The sequence below is a fragment of the Mixophyes fleayi genome, chromosome 3 (assembly GCF_038048845.1).
Source record: "Mixophyes fleayi isolate aMixFle1 chromosome 3, aMixFle1.hap1, whole genome shotgun sequence".
Classification (NCBI taxonomy): domain Eukaryota; kingdom Metazoa; phylum Chordata; class Amphibia; order Anura; family Limnodynastidae; genus Mixophyes; species Mixophyes fleayi.
Genome location: NC_134404.1, coordinates 225,894,470 through 225,908,151, shown reverse-complemented (window position 1 = coordinate 225,908,151; position 13,682 = coordinate 225,894,470). Strand labels below are relative to the sequence as shown.

The 13,682-nt window shown below is 40.6% G+C and overlaps 1 long non-coding RNA gene across 1 annotated transcript in view; it reads right to left on the bottom strand.

Moving 5' to 3' along the window:
- The window catches only part of LOC142142894 (uncharacterized), a 37,128-nt gene extending 30,461 nt beyond the window's left edge, over nucleotides 1–6,667 (bottom strand). Inside the window, exon 1 of the long non-coding RNA XR_012689382.1 lies at nucleotides 6,617–6,667. This is a non-coding gene — a long non-coding RNA (uncharacterized LOC142142894). The remainder of the gene's footprint in view (nucleotides 1–6,616) is intronic.
- Between the last annotated feature and the right edge of the window lie 7,015 nt (nucleotides 6,668–13,682).

The following is a 13,682-nucleotide window of genomic DNA, read 5'->3' as shown; positions in this document are numbered from 1 at the left end:
ATACACAAAGGTCACACTACAGTCTACGATTTTCTGGGAGTGCACTGTCAATGTACTGTAAGGGTGTACCAAACTTGAGCGCATGCTCCCACATCCAAATCACAGTTTGCACATTTCAAAGTTACTTGCTTTCTGCTGTATCTCGTGCTCCAACTACAGGGCTAGTCTAAGTCCTGATTGCTAGTGGTGACAGCCACGTATGCATGCTATAACATGTGTTTGCAATCAGGATCAACTGTAAAAATGTATTTTATGTTCAGTAGACTTTAAGATCATTTAATAAATGTATTTCATGGAAAAAAATAAAAATAAAATAATTTTTTTTAACTGTTTAGTCAGTAATGATTATATTTTTAACAGGTAACATTAATTCAATAGTTATTTTTTTCTGTCCGTACCTTGCGAATGTCTATTCCACATAGGCATTGGACGTATCTGCAGTGTCTTGTGTAATAGAGCAAAGCAGACCTACACCCATATTCATCAGCATACGTATCTTCAGATCTGTTCCTTGAATTCAGGAGTTCGCAGAGTCGATTTACATACATTTTTAAAGAAACATACTGGTGGATGATTTTGGATCAATTGGGAACCGCTTTAAATAGAATTGAATAAATATTGAGTTTTAATAGTATTATTGGTATTATCAATTAACTACCATTTCACAGAGTGCCCCATATAGTACATACTCTTCTAGTCTTTAGTTTATGTATGTCATTATGTTTTGGATGCACCACCCAACTATTAATTGTATATGATGAAATCAGGAATCAGGGATGTGATTACCTAGTGTGATGTTAAACTTTCTCTTTGAATACTCTGATCCTTCCAGCACCACCCAGCAGAAGAAAGGAAACAATTGCACCACCTGTCAATCTTATTGTTTATGAATTATACAGTTAGGTTAGGCATTGCAATCAATCTCAGGAAGGAACAAAGGTAACACAACAATGGTAACAATATTTAAGAATAGGACAATACTTTAAAAGGAATATTAGTTTTGTGCTTCAATTTAATGGACTGCTGTAAATGTCAAGTCTCTGTGCGCTAAAGACGAACTAGCAACATAATATACCCAATCCCCCATGCTACAGAATTTTGGGACAAATAAACCATGATGATGATGATGATGATGGAGAGTGTGACCGCCTATGCCACCCTGTCTGTTGCTGCTGGAAACCGGCTGGGCTTATTTTGCCATCATTCCCTTTCGTTATCCCAAGTGCGCCCTCCCGCCACAGTAGGAGGGACTGCTGCTACCAGTGGACTCCTTACCCGCATCCATAACCAGGTTTCTTCAGAGTAACTGATGCTGCCGGTGTACCCCGTTACTGGTGTACCTGGGCTGGTACCCCTGACCTCTTCCAATGGATCAGGGTTGCTGTGGATGGATCCGCCCTGGCCTATCCCACTGGCCAGAGCTGCTGGGTAGCAGCAGAGTGGTGGTACTGGGTGCTGGGTCCAAACCTCAGAACAACCAGGAACGGATTAGAGTTGGGTCTAATCTGTTGGTCACAGGAATCAGAATATTAAGAAGTTTGCAAGATGGTCTTTGAAGCAAGTGATGTTTATTTGCTCTTCACTGGTTAAAGGTACCAGTGATCAGGTCAGATGAGATGAGAACAACAACTTTTAATACAAAACAGAGCCTTTTTATACATGTTTGGAGACAGGTCTTAGTAGGAGGTAATCCATCCTCCTGTCCCTTTAACCAATCTGGGTTGATTCATGCAGCCTACACATGAATCAACCCAGAGAGGTTTAACACCTTTTACATTGCAACTAGTGGCATGGGGGAGTATACTTCCCCCCTGTCCAGAAGTTGCCAGGGAGAGGGGAGATCAGCCCACTCTCCTCACCTGGTGCCTCTCTGTCTGGGGTGAGAGATTTATCTTTTAAATCTCCCACCCACAGTTAAATCCATGGACCCTGCTTCGGGGTCTGGCTCTGCTCCCTGGCCGAAAATAGTTCCAGGTGAGAACAACCAGATCCTGTGGCAGCAGTCCCTGCCCTATCGGTAGTTGAAGCTCTTTGAGCTCCAACTAAGGACTTAGCTTCCTGGCGCTGCACCTCCCTGAGGTCTTTGATTGCAGGAGATAAGTGTGGAAGTCCCTCCGGCAGCCACTGAAGCTGGCTGCCTGGGGGTGAAGGGGATCCAGGGCTGCCTCTGCAGCCCCAGCACAGGGTGAGTACTCTTTACATTTATTTTATACATGTACACCTCCATATACATTTAAAATACACAGTTACATTTAAATCACATTATTACATTTTAAGTATACATAGTTACACTCCTGGCGCCGGTTCTTTAATGGCGCTGCAGCGCCTGCACATATACATCCCCAAACATTATTATTATTTACATTTTTACCCAGCACTGCAGCGCACACATATAAAGCATATTTATTTTATTTAAAAAAAAAACATTTTAATTAACAACATTTCATGCGGCACCTAGCGCCAGTGATTTAACCCCTCCTGTGTCGGGTACTAACCCTCCCGGCGCCGGAGTGCACTTCAAGATGGCCGCCGCACTGTTCTTTTTGTATCATAAATCACTGATTGCTCAATCTGGTGTATGGTAAATATTTGAAATCACGATAACGCCTGAAACCACAATATCTGAAATTATAAATTTTCTCATTTTCTCTAATTATTTGCCTGTGAAACCCTTACAAGATATTTAACTGTAATAGGTTATATGGCCAGTTTCAAGGTGTTACATGAAGCTAAACCTAATCCTGACCAAACATTATATAGCTCTTTGGATCTTAACCAGCTTCTACATCTCTAGTAGATGGGCATTATTCATATGTAGACTAGGATAGGAATTTTTTACTCCACAGATGAACCATGTTTCCAAATATATATATATACAAGTTAACCCGTGCATGATACTCATGCATTCTAGTCAAATCAAGCTACTTAAGGTGTTAATAAGGTTCTTGTCATGCATTTGGGCCTAGCCCAGGCCTCCTCAGGGGAAGAGCGTTACTTCCCGACACAAGCGCCCTTTTTTAACGTGGTTTTGTCCACATGTCACCACCTCATCATTTTTCTCCCTCACCTCATCCTTCATCTTTATCGCCACATCCTTCATCAAGCTACTTAAGGTGTTAAAAACTCCCCACTGTCACCCCCGGCAACCACCAACCACTCCCAACTGTCACTTCTCCTTCAAGAAATATATAGGTCAGTGTATAACTCTGCCCAGCAGGTGGCGCTGCAGCTTGGTTTTTTTTTTCACACACGCCACAAGGCATTTATATAGTATATATATATATATATATATATATATATATATTAGAGATGGGCGGGCTCGATTCCCCGAGAACCAACCCCACCCAAACTTTGGCTATCCGAGTACCGAGCCGAGCAGGAATCCAAATCGAGGCGGAACATCATCGTGACGTCGTCGGATCTCGGGGCTCGGTACTCGTCATACTTGAAAATTATAAATACCTGCCTCCACAGCAATTCATCGCCATTTGACAGAGGGAGAGAGCAGGGTGTAGTCACAGGCTGATTAGAGCAGGGACAGACAATACAATTCTGATTCCAATTCTGCTAACAATCGATAGAGAGGAGAGGAGGATAGAGGATTTGCATTAATATTTCTGGCTGTCAAAAGTACTATCTGTCAGCAGATTTAAAAAATAATTTGTAGCACTCCCAAGTGCTTTTGGGGTGTCCCCCATTATTTTGCATTAATATTTCTGGCTGTCAAAAGTATTATCTGTCAGCAGATTTAAAAAATAATTTGTAGCACTCCAAAGTGCTTTTGGGGTGTCCCCCATTCTTTTGCATTAATATTTCTGGCTGTCAAAAGTACTATCTGTCAGCAGATTTTAAATATAATATATAGCACTCCCAAGTGCTTTTGGGGGTGTCCCCCATTCTTTTGCATTAATATTTCTGGCTGTCAAAAGTACTATCTGTCAGCAGACTTGAAATATAATATTTAGCACAACAAAGTGCTTTTGGGGTGTCCCCCATTCTTTTGCATTGATATTTCTGGCTGTCAAAAGTCCTGTTTGTCAGCAATATTCTAAATAATTTGTAGCACTCCAAAGTGCTTTTGGGGTGTCCCCCATTCTTTTGCATTAATATTTCTGGCTGTCAAAAGTACTATCTGTCAGCAGACTTCAAATATAATATTTAGCACAACAAAGTACTTTTGGGGTGTCCCCCATTCTTTTGCATTTATATTTCTGGCTGTCAAAAGTACTATCTGTCAGCAGACTTCAAATATAATATTTAGCACAACAAAGTGCTTTTGGGGTGTCCCCCATTCTTTTGCATTAATATTTCTGGCTGTCAAAAGTCCTGATTGTCAGCAATATTCCAAATAATTTTTAGCACTCCAAAGTGCTTTTGGGGTGGCCCCCATTCTTTTGCATTAATATTTCTGGCTGTCAAAAGTCATATTTGTCAGCAATATCTAAAACAATTTGAAGCATTACAAGTGCGTTGGGCTCATAATGGATTCTAAGCACTCCACATATGAGCAGAATCAGCAACCAGGTTCTGTCACCAGTCCTGATGGTAGTGTTCCGAGTACGGTATCTGGGAAAGGCGATGTCAAACTACACAGTCTTTTGAAATCAGTCCAAAAAACACACACCCAATTTTTTTTTACTGTGTTGAAGTGCAAAAGAAGTGTAACTGAGGAAAAGTTAAGTGCCGATAAAAAAAAATTGCCAACATGCCATTCTACACACGCAGTGGCAAAGAGAGAATGAGGCCTTCACCTTTGTCTATTAGTGGCAGATCCAAAAATGTTACCGAGCCTACAAGTGTTGCACAACTACTGTTACGCGTCAAAGCCGAGCTGCAAGATAACAGTAAGGCATTAGAGGATAATGTTTGCTCTGAATCACAAATGACACCAATCCCTGTGGAGAGTCCATCCAACAATGGGATGTCTAATCGTGAGCATTCTGTTAGTGTACCCATAAAGAGGGACCCTTTCAGCAGTTCTGCTGATGTGTGCCTGAACAGCCCGAGTGTAGCCGGTGATACACAAATTGAGGATGCCACTTTGGAAATTGAAGAGGATGAGGGGGAGATTTGTGGAGGCGACGAGGGCGCTAATGAGGATGTTGATGATTATGATGCAGACAGATACCAAATTGCCTTTCTCAATTTCTATTTATATTCTAGATTATATAACGGCTGAATAGTTTTCTATTTTACTCCTACTGGAGAGGGGATCTGATACAGACAGATACCAAACTGCCTTTGTCCATTTCTTTGTATATTCAAATTTTTAGTTCTACAATCTATGCAGGCTGCTTTTGTGCTATTTTACTACAAGTGGATGGGGGGGGGGGTGATGCAGACAGAAACCAAACTGCCTTTGTCCATTTCTTTGTATATTCAAATTTCTAGTTCTACAGTCTATGCAGGCTGCTTTTGTTCTATTTTACTACAAGTGGATGGGGGGAGGGGGGCTGATGCAGACAGGAACCAAACTGCCTTTGTCCATTTCTTTAGATCTTTAACTAGAAGTGTAGGGTGTAATATACACCCAAAGACGATGGCTGCATTGCCAATAGGCTAAGATGGAGAGGAAGACAATCAGGTTCATGTGCAGAATTAAGGACGGCCTACCAGGGACTAAACTGTTTTCGTCCGAATTTATTAGCTTTAGAATTACCTTACTTATCCAAGAAACAGGTAGCGCACTAAATTTGGTTACTTTATGCCCAAAAAAAGTGATTTTCCAACAAAATAGCAAAACAAAACCAAACAAAACCAAAACCAAAACCAAAACACGCAATGGCAGTTTTGCAAAACCAAAACCAAAACACAAAGGTAATCCAGATCCAAAACCAAAACACAGGGGTCAGTGAGCATCTCTAATATATATATATATATATATATATATATATATATATATATATATATATATGTGTGTATTGCTATTGGACTTTTATCGGTCTGGTTTAAGTCAAGACGAGTAAAAATTAACAAACGAGCAACACTTCAGACTAGCAGAAATAATTACTAAACATAATTATTCTAAAGTATATATTTTTTTTATATATATTTTTTAATTCCAGACTTTCAGTTCCACTGCACATAGCTGCATCATGTATTTGCATATCTCTGGATACTGGCCCAGCAAAGCAGTGTGGAAGCCCTAATTGCTTGCAGTCAGTATTGCCATTTAGTATCACTCAGTTGCCTTGGTGATATTTTATTAATAAATCATGGCAATAGAAGGCTTTCTATCGCTGTGATAAACTGCGGTAGAAAACCATCTCTATTGCCTGTTTTTAGTAAGTAGGCCTGTAGAAATTAGCGTGAGCTATCAATAGCACAGGTAAAGCACAGTAGCATAAAGTAATACAACATTTTCAGAAGATTAAATAATAAGATATTAATTTAAAAAGCAATAAACAGCACGGATTGCTACAGTGTTCTGATACTATTACTTTTCTATCTCAATCAGTCTTTTGTTTCTGTTACTTAAATTCTTTTATCATTGCATATGGCTTGAAATACAGATGTACTATAAAAACGTTTTTAACCAAGTCATACATGTACATCTGGAATAGGTGTCAAATTCTAAGTGCCAGATGGGCTGAGAGGCATCAGAGTGCCTCTGTACCTTGTAATCTTAGGCATACTTCATAGCAAACATTGTAGTGATGTCATTCTTCAGAGCACAGTATCCCCTAGAAAACAAGTAAAAAGCATTAAAGGTTACTGTTTTCTTACTTAATATAAAGCTCAATTTGGTTGATAACAATGTACATATGGTGAGTACATAGGTTGTAGTAGACATCCCCCACAGCTTGGAAACTAATTATTTTTGAAAGTCTCTTTCCAGATACAAGAAAGTAATTTAATGTGTAATATACTGTATATACAGTATTTATATATATATATATATATATATATATATATATATATATATATATATATATTAGTATATATATAGTATATTATAGTATAGTATATTTACGGCCCTGTGGAGCACTGTGGAGCCGTACAAATCTACGATAATAAATCTACGATAATAATAATATACACTCAGTGTACACTTTATTAGGTACATCTCTCTAATCCTGGGTAATGTCACCTGTCAATCAAGCTAGGACTGTGGGAGAAGTGTAAAGTACAAAAACCTGTCTGACCGATGCCAAATAGTGGCCGGTGTTTAGACCCAAGGACTGTGTCTAGTCAGTGTTAGGTTGTCTTGTCTCATCCTGATGGAAAGTGTTCTATTTATCTGGGAAGTGAACAATGAAAGCACTGTTTATTCGACAAGAAGTTTGTGTATGTATCACCAGAAGTGTGACCATGTCACAAGTGGTGTAAGAGTAAGTTTCCGCTACCCAACCCATGTAGAAACTAACATGGAGTAAGTTTTGATAGCCCTTGTGAATGTGGCAACTGCACAGCAAGAGCTGCAAGCTCAGGTGCTATGAATTGCAGTGGCACAAGGGGAAAACACTAGACTCTAATGGGAAGAGTTAGCCCAGGTGATTCATGACCGAAACATGCCACCTGGTCTGGCTCTGCAGAAAATGTCACCAGCTAATGACATAGAAGTGTATCTAGTGTCCTATGCAAGAGTTGTAAAAATGATAATTTGGCCTCCAGAAGTTTGGGCTGAGAAACTGCCACCATATCTGACTGGCAAAGCTCATTGAGGTTATATGGATTTGGATGAGGGCCGGGTCTCTGATTTTCCATGCTTAAAGTCTGAGTTATTGGCCAAGCCCAGAGCTACTAGGATACTAGGAGTGTCACTGTGACCAAAGAAAACCAGTCAGAGTACAATTGTCTGAGCTTTTCAAACTTTAAAAAAATTGTATGCAGCAAGAGAAGAATTTACCTACATGGTTTATTGAAGTTATGGCGGTAGAACACTGCCGCCATAACTTCAGGGACTGGACTACAGTCTGCAAAGATGGGTGCTGCAGTAAGTCATGCAGACCTGTGATCAGTTTGCCACGGTGGTAGACAGTTTTTTGGGCTTTACAGCAAAGGAACAAAGCACCTGCGTTCATACCAAAGCTGATGCCACATCAAAAGTCAGGTTTAACAATCCTTGCTACAGGGCACAATGCTAAAGCAACTATTTATAGAGGGCCAGTTACAAATGTGTCTAATCCGAAGTGCTTTGAATATGGTGAGCCAGGTCACTTACCGGCTGAGTGTCCTAAATTACCGGAACCCATGCACTGTTCTTTTGGGCATGTTGGGTCTGCTTATCCAAGCTTTTGTACCATGAGTCCCACATCAGGATGTCATCTCTGGCTTTGGAAACCAGAACATTTTTATTTAAACTTGTTGTCGGAGCCAACCTCACATGCGTATGCTTGCGACACTTTGACCTGTAATCTATCTTGTGAATAAAACACTTGTGCTTTGGAACCACACCGATTGCACCGAAAAATCTTTTATTTACCATGATACAATGGACGTATCAACTGTGAGATTGTGAAGAGGACCCCACAATACTCTACTCACAGATCTACAGATTTTTCAACAAAGGTGGATATTGCATCACATAAGGCAAGAACACATATCGTACTATACTTTATTTTTCATCTTGTATTGATAAACAGAATACCTGCTTTAAGAGTCTATCAGAGGGGCTGGAGTGAACCTGAAGAGACAAAGGTAAAATTGTTTCACATTGTGCTGTTTGTGACAGCTCTGCACAGCGTTTGTTTAAATAGTGCATATTACATTTCTATACTGCCACTGATTTAAATATAAATATATATATATATATATATATATATATACAGATAGATAGATAGATAGATAGATAGATACTGTTATGATTCTGCTCAAAAACTAATACCTTGCACATACAGCGGAGCCAGAAATATGATACAAACAGTAAACTGTTTATTGCAGCAAAAACACAGTCCAGGTGAAGCAAGACAAACGGGACCAGTTCAGGCTTGATAAATCAATGGACTTCCAGGTATAGCAAAATAACAGGTAAATGATAATAAAAATATATCAAATAACTTAGCTGAAGCCAGATCACATCAATAGCCAGGAGTTCTCAGAACTATAAGTTAGTAGTATGTCTATGCATAAGACAGATATCAGGTAGGTTTCCAGGAGATAAGGTATAGGTGAGCAGCAGGAGCTGGCTAAAACAAGGATTTCCACAGAAACAGCAAATAACAAAGCAGGTAGTCCAAAGTCAAACAAACATTAATGACCAGCACAGGAACCTGGGAGAAGCTGGTATAAGTAATGAGTGACACAGGTGTGCAATAACGAGAAGCAGAGATTATCTCCCACCAGTGAGTAGGAAATGTCCAAAGTAGAAGAGCAGCACCTCTGGCGGCATGTACAGCATCCAGTACAGGACAATGGCAGAGACCAATACAGAGTCCTAACAGATAGATTAATGGAATGGATTTCCATGTCCGAGCAGCTGCATGCAAGCTTCACATCACCAAGATCAATGCCAAGTGTCGGATGAAGTGGTATAAAACACACTGACACTGGACTGTGGAGCAGTGGAAACTTATTTTGAGTGACGAATCACGCTTCTCTGTTTGCCAGTCAGGTGGGCTAGTCAGGGTTTTTCGGATGCCGGGAGAACATTACCTGACTGCATTATGCCAACTGTGAAGTTTGGTGGAGGAGGGGTAATGGTATTGGGTGGTTTTTCAGGGTTTGGGCTAGGCCCCTTATCTCCAGTGAAGGGCAATCTTAATGCTTGGCAACAATTTTGGGAAGGCCTTTTACTATTCCTGCATGACTGTGCCCCAGTGCACAAAGCAAGGACTACAAAGACATGGTTTGATGTGTTCACTGTGGAAGAACTTGACTGGCCCACACTGACCACTGACCTCAACCCCATCGAACACCTTTGGGATGAACTGAAACAGAGATTGTGAGCCATGTCTCTCGTTCAACATCAGTGCCTGACCTCATAAATGCTCTACAGAATGAATGGGCACAGATTCCCACAGAAACACTCCAACATCTTGTGGATAGATGATATATATATATATATAAATATATTTCTGTTGCGTTATAAAATAGTAAAATAAATTGTTAAACATATCTAGGAAATAAAATTTCCAACAATAGGAAATTTTACTAACAAAGAATATTTGTGATTGCGTGCGTATGTTTGATGTTAAGTGATGTGGACACTTTGAATTGGTACGCAACAAGGATGGTTAATTGTACTGTCCAGTTAAGTGATTAAATCATTAGAATATAGTATATTCTAAAAGTCACATGACTGCAATGCAGTCAGAAGTCGCTTACGCAGATTAACTGCCGGCACAAGTAGAGGCAGAGAGCTATTGACAGCGCAGGCACCTGGACATAGTAAGTATCACTCCTTACACCAGACATGTCAGCAACTGATTCAACAGTCAAAAACGTGGTCTTAAAGGATCTGCCTTAGAAACCACAGTGTATGGACCTTGATCTTTGGGAATTGCCAACACAAAATGCTATGCTTGCAGTCACGGCAGTACTTCCACAAAAGTGTCACCGTTTAGGGACGTGTGGACAGTAAAAAGCAGCTCTGGCTGGGAAAGTCGCAGATGAGAATAAGGGAGGATAAGTGAAGATACGGACTGATCTGCAATATCCACTTTGTCTCCCTTGCAGAACTTTGTTGTGACCAGCTTAATGATGCAACTTTAGAACATACATTTAAAAGTGTGACTGAAGTGAATGGTGTAACAACAGTTACCCAGCCTGCAGAAGGTATACCATATTTTTCTATAAAAAAAAAAATTTGGGTATAGAATTGGTATTGTACAAGGGGTAAATGAAGAACAGTTAATGATACCTCAGGTTCATATACCTTTAGTGTGAAAAGCATATCACACACAAGTCTGTGGGGGACACATGGGGGAATAGAACACAGGAATGAGCTTTGCTCAGATTTTACTGGCCCACTGTCCATATGGCAATGAGAAGATATTGCCGATCTTGTCCAATTTGTCAGAGAACTTGTCACAAACCCATGTACAGGGCTTCTCTCATACCAATATTACAAGCCCCCTTTGATTGTATAGCTATAGACTTTGTGGAGACATTGGAGAAATCAGCTCATGGGCAGCAATGTAGACTAGTGGTGTTTGGCTATGCGACCCGATATCCAGAGGCAGTTCCCCTGCTGAACATAAAGTCCAGCTCCATAGCTAAAGAGCTTGTTTTGATTTTTACACATTTGGGAAATTCTCACTGACCAGGACACCCCATTCATGTTTAAGCTGATGAAGTACATGTGTCAGCCATTAGTGGTGACAGCTTTTCACAGCTCCGTGTTCCATCCAAAAATGGATGACTTGGTGAGGCACTTTAACCACACATTAAAGTGCATGCTGAGTAAAGTCACAGAACAGGAAAAAAAAGATTGGGACACTCTTATCCAATATTTGAAGTTTGCCATCCCTGTGGTACATCAAGCCTGAACAGAGTTTAGTGCTTTTGAGTCATTGTTTGGGAGACAGCCAACGGGTATCTTTATATTATAGAGAATGTCGGCACTGTCAATTATTGTGCTCATCCCAAAACCCAGTATTTGCTTCTGCAACAACTTTAGGCCATTAAACAATGTGTCCCAGGTTGATACCTACCCTATGTCAGGGTGGGTGAACTGATAGAAAATCTATATGGTAGTAAATACGTGACTACTCTTGATTTAATAAAGGGAAGATGCCTGTACTTCCAAAGCTAATCAAAAGACTGCATTTTCCACCCTGATGTTCTCTTCCAGTGTAAGGTTTTACCCTTTTGGTTCATGTGGCGCGTGCCACCTTTCAAAGGGTTGTGGATAAATTGCTAAGACACCATACAGTCTATTCAGCTGCATATTTAGAGAACATATTGATTTATACCCCAGACTGGAAGTTATGTCTTCACAAAGTCAAGCAGTCTTAGCTTCATTGAGGTTCGCGTGCTTGACAGCTAATCTGCAAAATGTGGCATAGCTATGAGAGAAGTCATATATTTGGGGTACATTGTCGTGCATGGGCAAGTGAGACCCCAACTAGACACATTGAAAGCCATTAAAAACTGTCCAAGACCAGAGAAAACCTTCCTATTCCTTGTAGGTTGCTAAAGTAATTTTGCCAATAGAGCTGCTCCACTTATGGGCAAGCTAAAGAAAGGTTTTCCAGATCGGTTAGCTCGGTCTGACTCTGCAGAGGCTGCTTGGTCAGAGCTTCACTTACCCCTCTGTTCTTCTACCAGACTATATGCACCTGACTTTACATGGAGGTTCTTCCTCTAAACTGATGCCTTCTTTGTTGGACTAGGTGCAGGCTTTTCACAGAAAAGGAATAGATGAGAGAATTCAGTCCTGTATCTAAAGCTGGGTACACACTACACTGTTTTCATCCAATAATTGGCTCAAACAGCCGACATACGACCACTCGTTCAAAAGTCGGGTCAGTGTGTGCAGTGACACGATGGTTGAAAGTCTGCCCAAATGGATGATTATCACCTCATTTGGTTGGTCGTACCATTTAATATTTTCGGTCCAATCTCGTTTCCGCTGTGCAGTGTGTATAAACTTCCGACCGATCCACAACAGTGAGTACGAAATTACAGTCATTGCTCACGACAACATGGCTGTAAAAAGTTGCTAAAGGGACGTCCGCTCTTCCCTTTATCGTCCTAAACAAGGCTAGTGTGTATGCAGTCCATGGACCGAGCGATTGGATCATCGATCGCATGTAAAATCGATTTGCATAAAAAGTTGGTCGAAATTTTTGTAGTGTGTACCCAGCTTAAGTCTAAAGATACTTCAAAGGGAGCAAAAATATGCAACCACGGAAAAGGAATATCTTGCCATAAAATGGTCCACAGAAGCTCTGTGTCGTTATCTTCTGGGCAGAGAATTCTCATTGATGTCAGATCATGCCGTGGATGCAGAACAACCAGGAGGTAAATGCCAAGGTAACAGACTGGCTCTTGACACTGCAACCTTTCAGATTAACACTGGAACATAGACCAGGGAATTTGCATAAAAATGCAGATGCATTGTCACGGAAATTTGTTCTCCAGGTGAAGTCCACGCCACCCTACTTGGTAACACTAGGGTGGGGGAGATATACTATAAAGGGAGTGATTTGATTTAACTTACATGGCTTCGATGGGCAGGCTTTGTCTGCAGCGAAGAGTAATTAAACAGAGACCAAGTAACAATTTAGCAGAGAACTCCTGCAAAGAACTCATTTGTAAAGGCAAGGTGGGAATGTCATCTGCCAATCAAGTGGAGCTGTGGGAAGAGTGTAAAGTATAAAACCCTGTCTTTTTCATTGTTCAGAGCAACTGATGCCAGATGGTGCCTTATGTCTAGACAGAAGGACTGTGTCACACTTCTGTTATCACAAACGGAACCCAATAGCCAGGAAGTACTGTAGTAAACAGGATTTCTTTTGATATATATAAATCTCAAGTATCCAACAAGTGAAATCCCAAGTCTCAAGGCAGATATAGGTCTGGTAGAAATATCAAGCAATTGCAATCCAAATTAGAAGAGGGAGCAAGGTTCTGTGGAAGCATCTAGTTCAGATACAAACACAATACTCAGTAAAGCTTCAAAACAGGAAGTGCCTTTTGTAGGCCCAAACAGCAAATGAGATCCAAGATGGAATCTTCATGAGACAGTCCCAGCCATCTTGAATGAGGGCAATTCTAAGGGCAAGTTCATAACAGGA